The sequence below is a fragment of the Vicia villosa genome, unplaced genomic scaffold (assembly GCF_029867415.1).
Source record: "Vicia villosa cultivar HV-30 ecotype Madison, WI unplaced genomic scaffold, Vvil1.0 ctg.001083F_1_1, whole genome shotgun sequence".
In the NCBI taxonomy this organism is placed as follows: Eukaryota; Viridiplantae; Streptophyta; class Magnoliopsida; order Fabales; family Fabaceae; genus Vicia; species Vicia villosa.
The window spans coordinates 73,396-87,531 of record NW_026705475.1 but is presented as its reverse complement, the minus strand read 5'-3'; positions in this window follow the sequence as shown (position 1 = coordinate 87,531).

The following is a 14,136-nucleotide window of genomic DNA, read 5'->3' as shown; positions in this document are numbered from 1 at the left end:
AAAATAAACTCTGTAACCATAAAATCTTTAAAATTTCGTTTACTAATTTTCTAAATTTTTTCACATTTTTTATATGATAATATACATGCTATAATATAATGAATATATAGCCATGTATGTTACATTGCATAGATAAAATCATTTGATAAATTCATGGAACACAACTCACAATCTAAAGTGATATAAAACTTACTCTGCTATGAAAGAAAGATATTTGTAACTCCTCATTAATAAAAGTGTATCTCAAAATTTTATTAACAACTTTGAGTTTAATAAAAATCAATGGAGACATAGATAATACATAAAATTTCATTTTGGAAAATGACAACAAATATCTCATTTTATTTTTTAATTTATTTAATGACAAGAAAATTTTAGTATGAGTTGGTGGCCAAAACTTGGAAGTTGGCGGTTCCGTTTAAATAAGGATTTTTGGGTGGAGACTTTTTGTTAATCGATTACCGACAAAAGATCTTTTGAAGATTAGAGGTATTCCTATTCCTTTAAACTCTTTATGTTGCTCTTTTTGTGAGGTGGAACTAGAAAGTAGGAATCACTCCTTCTTTAATTGTAAAGTGGTGGATTTAATTTGGAAGGATATTGCGATTTGGGTTGGTAAACCGGTTGGTAAGGAGGAGGATTGTTTAGCTAATTTTTTGGATTGGTATAGTTTTTGTAAAGTTAACAAACTTAGGGAAAGCATGTGGGGCCTTTTTTGGATGGCAACCACGTGGTCGATTTGGTTAACTCGGAATGGTATATGTTTCCGGAATGACGGTTGGAATGTTGATAATACGGTGTGGAATGTTAAGTTGCTCGCGTGGAAGTGGTCCTTTTTGGGAGATAATTCTAATTCCAATTATAGTTTTTACGATTTTGTAAAGGATCCTCTTATGTTCCTATCGTAGCTAGAATTGGTTGGTATTTTCTCTTTTTTGTGAGGACTAGTCCGCTTTTGTGTAAAAAGGATTGGAGAACCCTTTGTTCTTCCTTTTATTGAATCTTGATTACTCAAAAAAAATATCAACAACAAATAAATCTATTAAATTGATTTAAAGTTTAATCTAAAATATTCTAAAAAGAGTTAAAGAAGTCAAATTAATGTACACTTTAAGAGCTAGAAATTTTACCTTAGTTGATAAGAAGAGAGAATGATTTATCTTAGAGGGTGAAGATATTGAGAGAAATTGGAACAGAGTGTGTGCGTAATTTTTTTTCTTTTGTTTTCTCTAAGTGAAATGTCTTATTTCTTCTATGTGCATTATACTGGAAATGGCACATATATATATATATATATATATATATATATATATATATATATATATATATATATATATATATATATATATATATATATATATATATATATATATATATATATATATGTGGGACGACTCAAGTGAGAACACTTAGTTATTATGAGAAATGAGAACAATGAATCACGACCATTAAATTTCAATTTGTTGATTTTAATGAACTGGATTGGTTTCTATTTCTATGTTGATTTAAAATAAATATTAAGGATCATAGAAAGAGAAACTATATATATATATATATATATATATATATATATATATATATATATATATATATATATATATATATATATATATATATATATATATATATATATATATATATATATATATATATGAGGACTTTTTAAATAAGAGATAAGAAAGATAAATTTTGATCATTAGATTTAATATTTGATTTTGATGAACATTTATTGTCATTGCTTGAATGTGACTTCATCAAGATCAATTATCACATTCAATGATCAAAATTTAATCCTCTTATCTCTTATTTAAAAAGTCATCATATTTGATACATCTCTTTTATTAAATTTAATGATTAAAATTTATCTCTCTTATCTCTTATTTAAAAAGTCCTCATATATATATATATATATATATATATATATATATATATATATATATATATATATATATATATATATATATATATATATATATATATATATATATATATATATATATATATATATATATATATATATATAAGACGAGTCAAGTGAGAACACTCGGTTATTATGAGAAATGAGAACATTGAATCATGACCATTAAAATTTGACTTGTTGATTTTAATGAACTGAATTGGTTTCTCTTTATATGTTGATTTAAAATAAATATTAAGGATCATAGAAAGAGAAATCAATTTAGTCCATTAAAATCAACAAATCAAAATTTAATGGTCGCGATTTATTATTCTCATTTCTCATTCTAACCAAGTGTTCTCACTTGAGTCGTCCATATATATATATATATATATATATATATATATATATATATATATATATATGTATATATATATATATATATATAAAGTCTCTCTTTTCTAATTAACTCATTTTATATATATATATATATATATATATATATATATATATATATATATATATATATATATATATATATATATATATATATATATATATATATATATATATATATATATATATATATATATATATATATATATATATATATATATATAAAGTCTCTCTTTTCTAATTAACTCATTAAATTTTTATTCAACTGCTAGTTAAACAAGTAATAATCACACATCACATTTTTTGAACACTTCATAATGAATATTCTTATTTACTTCCATCCATAATTTCTTCATATAAGATTTTCATACTAATGCAATTTACCGTGTTATGTAACACTAATAAAAATGTCTGAAATAATATTTGTTAATAATAAAAAAAATTGATTATTCTATACTACAATATATAAAAAATCAATTGAGAAAATAAATTTATTATTATTATTACCTTTTTATAATTTTATCATAAATAATTTTATTATTATCTCATTTAAATTTTGTTACAAGAAGGAGTTATTTCAAAAATGAAGACGGCTAATTTCACCTAAAGTTGAAGAGGATGAAATCAAAATTTTTAAATTTTTTTATTGTAAATCAATGAAATAAAAATTTTAAAATATTCTGAGCATAACTCGAACTTACTGATATAAATATTATTTAATTTTATATCCAATCATAATATACTATAGATGTACGAATATACTATAATCTTAAAATATTTATTTATTTTAAAATTACGGGTCTTACAGTTTGTGTTGTCTAATGTCTACCAAAGTTAGGAAAAGTCTCAAAATTAAACGGATTAATCACTATAACATATAATGCATTTTATGACAAAACTTTCACATCTGTTAGAAAAAAATTGAGGTACTATGCCAAGACGCACCATATTTTATTTTTTTATAAAAATAAAAATAACATATTTCCTCGGGTTTTAATAAAACCGAGGGAGGGGGAAATTAGACACGCTTCAAATTTCAACTATTGTTGTTTATGTTTCTATTTGTTTATAAGTAAATACTAAATGATATATCCATTCGATTTCCTTAAAAATCGAGGGATAGCATTATTAGATTTTACTATAAAAGCGCTCGTTAAACAAATTTTGTCTTAATCTTAACATATATGTTGCCGACCCAAACTATAGTACGCGTCACTTTTTAGGTTGAATTGTAAGACAGAAAAAATATTCAATGTTCTTCTATCTTGAACAAAACACGTTTTATGCCCTTACAATTTATCTCACATAATGATGTTGATGTTATTGTTGTTGTATTTTTGGAAAAATCCTCATTTAAATAATAAGGGAGTTCAACCTTTAAAAAATAATCACTTGATAGATTACAAGTGCAAAAATCATTCTTACTTCAAGTTAAATAAAGAAGGGAGTTGGTCAACCTATTAAAAGTTAAATAAAGAAGAGTTTTTAATCTTTTAAAAGAAAATTACATTCAATTACATTCAAAATATTACTTATCTAAAAAACTAAACATGACATAAAACCACATTCAATTACGTTCAAAATATTACTTATCTAAAAAACTTCACATTATCCAACAAAAACAAAATACAATTAGCTCAAATGAGTTGAAAAACAACTAAGAAATCAAATTACACATTTTAAAAAGAAATAAAAAGTTATAATAATGATAAACTTAAGAGGCCAAATCAATTCCTTGCAATCTTCCAATTGTATATAACCTTTGGTGTAATGACTCCCAGCTTCAACTTTGTAAGTTAAATTTACATGGGTTGAGCACTAGTGCAAGAATGACAATAGATTTTTAAAATTACACTTGTTTTATTAAAAAGATGTGTATAATAGATATACAATGGTAATTTTGTAAATATCTTTGAAAAATTAATTTTGAGGCGTAACTTTCAAAACTGGTTTACACAAAAAAAGAGAGTCAACTATACATATTTTTCAAAACAAATAAAATATCAAAATAAATAACACCTAATTTCAAGAAAATGAATGTGAAACAGAAATAATGGTGGCAATCTTGTAAATATCGAATATAATAATTGATTTTTATTTTGTATAAAAAATTACACCTTTCTCTCTTGGTCTCTAACTTTTGTGGTTTATCAAAACCCTACCAAACTTTCCAGCTCTTCGCGTTCGCAAGATCTCAAAACCCTCATAATTTAGTCTTTCTCACTCTCCTAAGCCCAATCCCTCCTATCTTTTGAGATCTCAAACCTTCATAAGTTAGTTTCCTTCTCTATCACGGTCTCAATCCTTTGTTCACAACCTCCTCCGCTCACGTTCATGTTTTTAGCATTTTAAAATGAGAAGAATCCCATCGTCGCTGCCCTTAAATGAGAAGAACCCCATTGAGGATGTCATTCCTTCTCTCTTAATTGCCCTGTTTGATATCAAATTGATTTCAATGTAAGTTTTAGTTTCATCTCAAAATTCACTTTTCTCAATTTATTATTGTTTTTGAAGTTATTTCTCACTTTGGAAATTAAAACTGTGTAACCTTTTGAGAGTTGGTAGTATGTATCGTTTCTGGAGGTGACGGCATTGTTTTTGGCTCTAATCTACTATCTATCTTTCACTAGAAAATTTATCAAACTTTCATTATTGTCCTTTCCTAAAAAAAAAAATTGCATAACAAATTGGACAAAATGGTAACTAACAAAATCACCCTACCACTTTTCTATTTTTCAATCAATATTGGACACTTGGCACAACCAAAGCTTATACCATCTATTATCACTTTTCTCTATTCTCTGTCTTACCTCATTATATCTCCACCATTTTCCTATTCTCTCTCTTACTTTATTTTAAAACGTAATAATTCAATATTTTTTTATTTATTATCATTAAAAATATATTTTATCAAATTGAATAATACTACATAGTCATTGAAACAACTAATTTTTTATCTTACGGGTCATTATCAAATTATTACCTTTATTTGAAAATAAAATTCTTATTTTCAAATGTCAATTTTTTTTCTTTCTCCATGTCACAAATTTTTTATTATTATTTAATACAATTGAGTTTATATAGTAATTGTTTATTTTGCAATTATGCAATTCTATTTAAATTAACATGTGTATCTAAATACATCATTTGTCAAGTTTATCATTATATTTTGTACAATCATATTTTATATAATCATATATCTAAATACATAATTTTTCATTGTACTTTCGCAATAAAAATGAGTTTTTCATATGTATATATCTAAAATAATTATTACGTCAAAATTAAAATAAATTCACCCGTGCGAACGCACAGGTATCTTCTCTGTTGAAAACAATCTGAGAAAGGAGTGCACAATTGAATAAAATATTTTCATTATTGGTAGATGATTTCTTTTTTGAATGAACAAAGTATATTTTCATGTCTTTCTGAAATGTTCACATGTGAAATTATTTTAACTTAGAACCTAATTTGCATACTACTAATATCTTATTAGTAAAAAAAATGTCGTGGATCATTATTTTAACTTAGAACCTAATTTTTTTGTGGATCATTATTTTAACTTAGAATCTAATTTTCATACTACTAATATCTTATTAGTAAAAAAAATTAAATGGTTAATTTCCATTTTATAAATGCAATTTGGTCAAACTTCTTTACTTCACGTTTTTCATAACGTTCATAAAATACTACACCACAAATAATGCACCCGGGCAACAGCACGGGTCTATGCCTAGTTCCTAAGATTTATAATCCTCTTTCTTTGGATGATTATAGGCCGATTTGTCTCATTGGTAGTATGTATCGTATCTTGGCAAAGTTACTAGCTTCGAGGTTGAAAAAGGTTATTAGGAATTTGGTTTCAAATTGCCAATCGGTTTTTATCCCTGGTAGGAATATGTTGGATGGTGTTGTCGCTGTGAATCAAATTTTGGATTTGGCTAAGAGAAGCAAAAAAAAGTGTGTGATGGTGAAGGTTGACTTTGAAAAGGCGTATGATTGTGTTGCTTGGGATTACTTGAGGGATATTTTAAGAAGGATGGGTTTTGGTGAAAGGTGGAGAAGGTGGATGGAGGCCTTGGTTTTTAACAGTTCTATGTCTATTTTAGTTAATGGGAGTCCAACAAGGGACTTTGTGGTGACTAGAGGTGTACGGCAAGGAGATCCTTTATCTCCTTTTCTTTTTCTCTTGGTGGCGGAAAGTTTGGCGGGGATGATGAGGAACACTTTGACTCTTGGTGACTATGTGGGGTTTAGGGCTAATGAAAATTTGCATTTTGAGATCCTTAAATTTGCAGATGATACTCTCTTGATAGGTGATGAATCTTGGAATAATTTATGGAGTGTGAAGGCTATTCTTAGGGGCTTTTAGGTGGTTTCTGATCTCCGCGTTAATTTGACCAAGAGCCGTTTGTTGGGGGGTTATTTTGGATTTGGATTTTGTCCAAGAAGCGACTTATTTTCTTAATTGTCTCGTAGGTGCCACTTCCTTCACTTTTCTTGGTATCCCAGTGGGGGTTAATCTTAGGAGGCGGGAGGTGTGGAAGCCTGTTGTGGCGAAGCTGAGGAGTATATTGGAGTCTTGGAAGAATACACATTTGTCTATTGGGGGAGGGTCGTTTTATTATATTTGGTTTTGTCAAGTATGATCTGATTTATTTCCTTTCCTTCTACAAGGCACCAAAAATCATCATTAGGGAGATCATTAAGCTTCAAAGGGTTTTTTGTGGGAAGAAGTAGAGACTGAGAAGAAGATGGTGGAGTAGTTTCTTGGATTGGCTTCGTATTGATGTCTTCGCCATTTCGGGTAATATCTTTGACCGTCTTATTGCTCTTAAGGTTTTTTATAAGTCTCTTTTTGTTGTGAACACTATATGACTTTTCGGTTTGGCTTTTTGGGAGTATTTGGTGTTGTATGAATGAAATCCTCTTTAATGGGCGGTTGAGTAGGTCAATATCGATAGTTTAGGGATGATTAAATTGTTAACTTGGAAATGGGCTATCACTTTCTTTAAGGTGGGTGACAACCTTATTTGGTCAGATTGGTGTGTTAATCCCGCCTCTTATATTGGGGCTGTTTAGTTTTTGTTTTGGTTAGTAGGTGGTAGTTGTTTATTTGCATCTCTCTTTTCTTTTTATGCTTTTGGGTTAGCACCTCTTATACTTTTTTAATATAAATCTCTTTGCTTATAATAAATAAAAAAGAGTATATAAAAAAAAGTTGAAAGTGAATATTAATGTGAATATTATTGATCCTCTCCTTGCATTGAACATCTCTATATTATTGCATGAATATATCAGTATGTTTGATTTAGACTAACAACAAAACAACACTGCTCTTTTTAATATATATATATATATATATATATATATATATATATATATATATATATATATATATATATATATATATATATATATATATATCAATTGATTGGATTTGAAAAATTATTCTATCTAAACAATATTAAGTATAATAATTTTAATAAATTTATAATTTTAATTTAAATTGATTTAAATTTAAATACTATAATTAGTGAAAAAAATAATATTTATAAAAGAAATTTTAAAAAGTCTGAAATTTACATTGCATATTAGTGATAAAAATGATATTTATAAAATAATTTTAAAAAGTCTGAAATGATTTTTTATTAGAAAAATTCAAAAAAAATTGTAATGGTTTTGTTCAACATAATAAGTTACTAATAATTTGATACCGTCCAGAATTAAGTACCGATATACCGAATCAATTGTTTGGTTCAATTCTAAACAAATTTAAACGATTCAGTTCAGTTCTTGCAATTATTTATTATGGTTCAGTTCGGTACAGTTTAGTTCTCTTAATAGACTATATCATAAACAATCCTAATAAATACAATAAATAAACAGTATCTAGATTAAATATTTGGTGTCTTAGTTAGTGTCAAGGTACCCTTGCTTAAATTTAAACAGTCTTATGATTTCTTGAACCCTATCTCATCAACACAATATTCCTGCTCCTCCTGCATCACGCTTCTCAAACAAAAATAAAATTGAAAGAATAGACATGCAACATTTTAATATATTATCAACACACTGCACATATCATTATATTCAAATAACTAGTCAGAGACTCGTGCTGTCGCACGGGTGCATTATTTATGGTGTAGTATTTTTTAAATGATATGAAAAAAATATGAAATAAAAAATTTGACCAAATTGTATATATAAAATGGAAATTAACCATTAGAAAAAAATTTTATTAATAAGATTTTCATAATCAATTTCACAATGCTTTGCAATTTCAAGAACATATATTTTGAGGATGGGTAATTTAATTATGATATTGTGTATATAACTAAAAAATATCTAGTAATTTAGAATCTTCAAATAATAATCATGAATATATTTGGGGGCGACCGTTGTTGAACTGTCGCAAATTTCTTTTAAGGGCAGTTAGACCTACAACCGTCGTAAAATGTTTTAGATTTTTAAAAAATTATGTCGCAACCTATATATCGCAAAACTTTATTTTTCTTGTAGTGTGAGATGGAGAAAAAATTAATATTTAAAAATAAAGATTTTGTCTCTTGAATTAAAATAATGATTGATTAACTAAAATAAATATTGTCTTGTTAGTGACCCGTGAGATAAATACATATTTCATCATGCTAATTAAATTAAAAAAATACATTATACAAATAAATCTAAAATGAATTACTTAATTATTAAATAATTATTTAAAAAAAATTGATCCATGAGACGGAAAGAGAATAAAAAGAATTTTAACATTTGAAAAAATAAATAAAATATGTATTATGTTGATAGTGACCCGTAAACTACAACATAATATCATGTAAATTTATTTAATGTTGTATCATATATATTTAAAAACATATAAATTTAAAATGAATGATTCAATTATAAATGAATAATAATCATAAATATGCAACTATATTATATTTTCAATTGAAATTATATTTTATAAAGAGAAAGAGAATGAGGTAGTGTATTATGTTTTTAAAATTAAAAAAATACATTATACAAATAAATTTAAAATGAATTACTTAATTATTAAATAATTAAGCAAAGAAAAAAATTGATCCATGTGACGGAAAAAGAATAAAAAAAATATATTGTACTTATATTGATAGTGACCCGTAAACTACAGCCTAATATCATGTAAATTTATTTAATATTGTATAAAATATATTTAAAAATATGTAAATTTAAAAAAATTTGTAATGGTTTTGTTCAACATAATAAGTTACTAATAATTTGATACCGTCCACAATTAAGTACCGATATACCGAATCAATTGTTTGGTTCAATTCTAAACAAATTTAAACGATTCAGTTCAGTTCTTGCAATTATTTATTATGGTTCAGTTCGGTACAGTTTAGTTCTCTTAATAGACTATATCATAAACAATCCTAATAAATACAATAAATAAACAGTATCTAGATTAAATATTTGGTGTCTTAGTTAGTGTCAAGGTACCCTTGCTTAAATTTAAACAGTCTTATGATTTCTTGAACCCTATCTCATCAACACAATATTCCTGCTCCTCCTGCATCACGCTTCTCAAACAAAAATAAAATTGAAAGAATAGACATGCAACATTTTAATATATTATCAACACACTGCACATATCATTATATTCAAATAATTCATCATTTTCCCACGAGTACGACAAGGTACTAAAGAATCTCTCACATTAAGATTATTATCAACACAACAAAACATAAAACTAAATCACGCTAGAGAATCTATCTTGACCATGAAGATAACCTCAGTTTAAGCTATAGCCGTTGATTTGATTCCACTGTCTCCCTCATGGAGCCACTTTGATCGAACAATTTGCCCCTATTTTTCATTTATGTCATTTTCCATTATTTTTCTTTCGAGTTTCATTTTGCACCGTTCGTATCTTACCCTAGCCAAAAGGTTATATATTATTTTTTTCTTCTACTTTTGGTTTTGTTTTTCATGGCCATAAATAGATAAATAAAATAAAAATAGAATCAAACAAAATGGATTATAAATAATAGTCTATTGTTGCACTATCGTCATTAGTGTTTTGCTTGGCATTGGCTGTCATTAGTGCTTATCAAGTTATCATCAAATTTTAGTTTCCAATTGGCTATTTAAAATATTCAAAATTTCCCACGTGCTTATATGTACTGCTTCAATAATAATAATAATAATAATAATAATAATAATTATTATTATTATTATTATTATTATTATTATTATTATTATTATTATTATTATTATTATTATTTTATATATATATATATATATATATATATATATATATATATATATATATATATATATATATATATATATATATATATCTTGAATTTACTCTTCATCTTCATCTTAGTTTTTCGTCGGACGGAGATTTTGTCATTCATTTATGTTCCTACAGATCCTAACAGTTCCTATTGAGATTCTTAAACATAAAATATACTATTTTGAATAAAATAAACGGTAAAAATATTACTAAAATTTTCTGAATATTTTTTGTTGGCATATTAAATTTTCAATTTTTAATATAAAAAAAATTAAAATTGGCTTATGACAAGTATTTTTTTGAACTAGACGGTTTCATAAATCTGCCTCCGAGAATCAATGTTTAGGGCCCTTCGCATTTTTTCTAATTGAGTATGGAAGTGTTCTGCAATACACAATATCAAGAAAAAAACAAGTATGAGTAGAGTTGCAGAAAAATGAAATCAGACTCTTAAGAATATGATAAGGAGTATGATTAGTCATTCGTCTCTTCCAAAGTCATTTTTGTGAGAGACATTAAAAACTGTAGTTTATATCCTTAATATAGTACCTAGTAAAGTAGTAGCTAAGACCGCTTATTTGTTGTGGACTGGAAAAAAGTCAAACATTAGACACCTCCACATTTGGGGAAGTTAAGTTGAAGCGGGACCTTATAGACCTCATGAATGTAACTTGAACGCAAAGACAATATTCATTATTTTATGGGTGCACTGAACGCTCTCAATGGTAAAAATTTGATAACCCCATCACTAGAAAAAAAATTAAAACGAGAAATGTTAGATTTCTTTAGGAAGTAGAACTTTGAGGGGAATGAAGTACAAGGACTGTTGTCATTGATGAAGAAACTATTACTGGCAATGATTATAATGAAATTAATAGCTCATTTTGGTTTAGAGTTGCATCAGATGGATGTAAATTTTGTTTTCTAAATTGAAACATTGAAGCCATAATATATATGCTGCAACCAGAAAACTTTGTGTTAGGATACCTAAAGGTTATGGTTTGCATACTCAAGAAATTTATCTATGGACTTAAATAGGCTTCTCTTCAATGGTTATAAAATTTTCATCAAATTATATCCTCATTTGATTTTAAGGTTAATCTTATTGATATGTGTGTATACAAAAAGTTCAGTGGAAGTAAATTCGCTCTCTTGGTATTATGTGTAAATGATATCCTTTTAAAAGTAACAATATAGGATTATTGTACCAAAACCAATAGATTATATATATATATATATATATATATATATATATGCTTGCAGGTATGGAGCGTAAGCAGCTACTGATGAATAAAAGATCTTGATCTTGTTGATTGTCTTGGTGATTTGATGAAGAAAATGTTGATGCTTGTTGAAGTTGATAGTAAAAACTTTCTAACTCTAATGATGGTGATTAAATTGAGTATATCTCAAGGCTCATCAAGTAAAATATTCAAAGTTCCAGTGAAATGCTTATATGATAAGTGTATATGGAAAAGGAACTTGAAGCTTCAGAGTTGAGGAAGAGAAGAAGTGTGAAAGCTCTATTGGTCGTGTTTATATGAGTGACTAAAGTCTTGTAAAACTTGAATAGTAACTCATAAGATACTAAGGAAACTCATACAATATTTAAAACCTTTTATGAGTCTATCTTTACTTGTTAAAATCCCCTAAAAACATTATTAAGGCCTAGACAATTGATTAGAGAATTTTGTGATTAATTAGGAATTGTTTTACAACTGAATAATTGATTTGAATTAACTCAATTAGTAGTTGTCTTGTAAAAGTTAGAAAGTAATTCCAAATCCACTACGATAACTCACACACACTTAAAACCTTTTATGAGGCTATCTTTACTTGTTAAAATCACCTTAAAACATTTTTAAGGCTTAGCCAATTAGGAGTTGTGTTACAACTAAATAATTGATTAGACCAAGTGCTATAATCAATTATTTCACTTTGTAATTCTCAAAATAAATCGGAACGAATATCTTAATAATTGGCAATAACTAGAAATCAAAATTTTCTATTTGGGGCTTGAAATAATTGATTATTCCCTTATGATAATTGATTAGTATGATCGATGATCTCATTAAAAATGCCCATGGATTGTTTCTTTTTGAACCATTTTTTCTCCTATATAAAGGATGATTCTCCTCATTTGAAATTACAACAGAATTCATAGTTCTCCAATTTCGTTCTAGGAGACAATCCTAGGAGACACACTAGCTCATTGCTAGAGGGACAAGTTTAGTCTTAAATAATGCCCTACTACGGATTTTTAAAAGGAAGATATGCATAAGGTTCTCTATACTTCAATTGTGGGGAGTCTTATGTATGCTCAAGTTTCCACCCGTCCCGACTTAGCATTCATTGTAAGAGTTCTCAGCAAATATTTAAGCAAACTTGGGATACACCACTAGATAGTAGTAAAGCATGTCAAGGGTTATTTAATTTTGCAAGATGCCCGAAGAGAAGGCGTTTTACATATAGTTACATATTCCTTTTGGCTGGAGGAGTCGTCTCCTCGAAGTTTTCCAAACATACTTTAATGGCTTCCTCTACCATGGCAACAAAGTTTGTGGCTTGCTTTGAAGCATCAAAACATGCAATTTGGCTACAAAACTTTTTCACAAGCCTATACTTTGTTGGGAGCATTGAAAGGCCCTTGAAGTTTTACTGTGACAATAGTGCAATTGTGCTTTACTCCAACAATAATATGAGTTCTGCAAAGTCAAAGTTAATCGATATCAAGAAGCTTGGTATGAAAGAAAGATTCGAAGAGAAAAATATTTGATAGAACATATAGGGACATACAGAATGCTAGTTGATTCATTAACCAAATTTTTGACACCTAAAGCTTTTCATGGAAATGTTGCTCACATGGGTCTTGGTTTTGATATTGCTTTAGATTAGTGGAAGTCTTTTCCTTACTTTTCTATATTCTATATTTTGGTTTTATTTTGGTACAAACTTTATGTTATGTTTTATTTTATGCACAAATAAAAACTTATGAGGTACTATTGTTATAACAAATTAATTTTTTTTATATTTACAAATATTTTAATTTTGAATTATTTAAGGAATTTTACTTTGATCTCAATAAAAACTTCAATACGATCATTTGGAAGTATGTACAATTTAGAGATCATGTTGCATGAAATTTAGAAGTCGCTCATTTATATAGATTTAACTCATCAAGTACATTGATCTGGAGGTGGTCGGGGTTGTATCAGGTTATACGTCAAAGACAACAGCCACAATGATCCTATTATTGATGCATGAGGTTGTTGGGAAATAATCAAATAACCAGTCTCTTTAAAGGGGAATATTTTTTACAAACACATACAATTTAAACAGACAACCAACAAAACCAATTGCAAAGAACAATAATAATAAGAGAAAAATTAAATAGCAAAGACACCATACTTTTAATGTGGAAAACTTCCCTCAAAGTGAAAAAAAATCATGATATCTAGTCCAATAAAATCTTCAAATATGTAAATGGTGGTATACATAGAGTCTTCCTTATAGCATTGAGGAATACCAATCTTAATTAATAAACAGTAAAGATGGAAAATACACT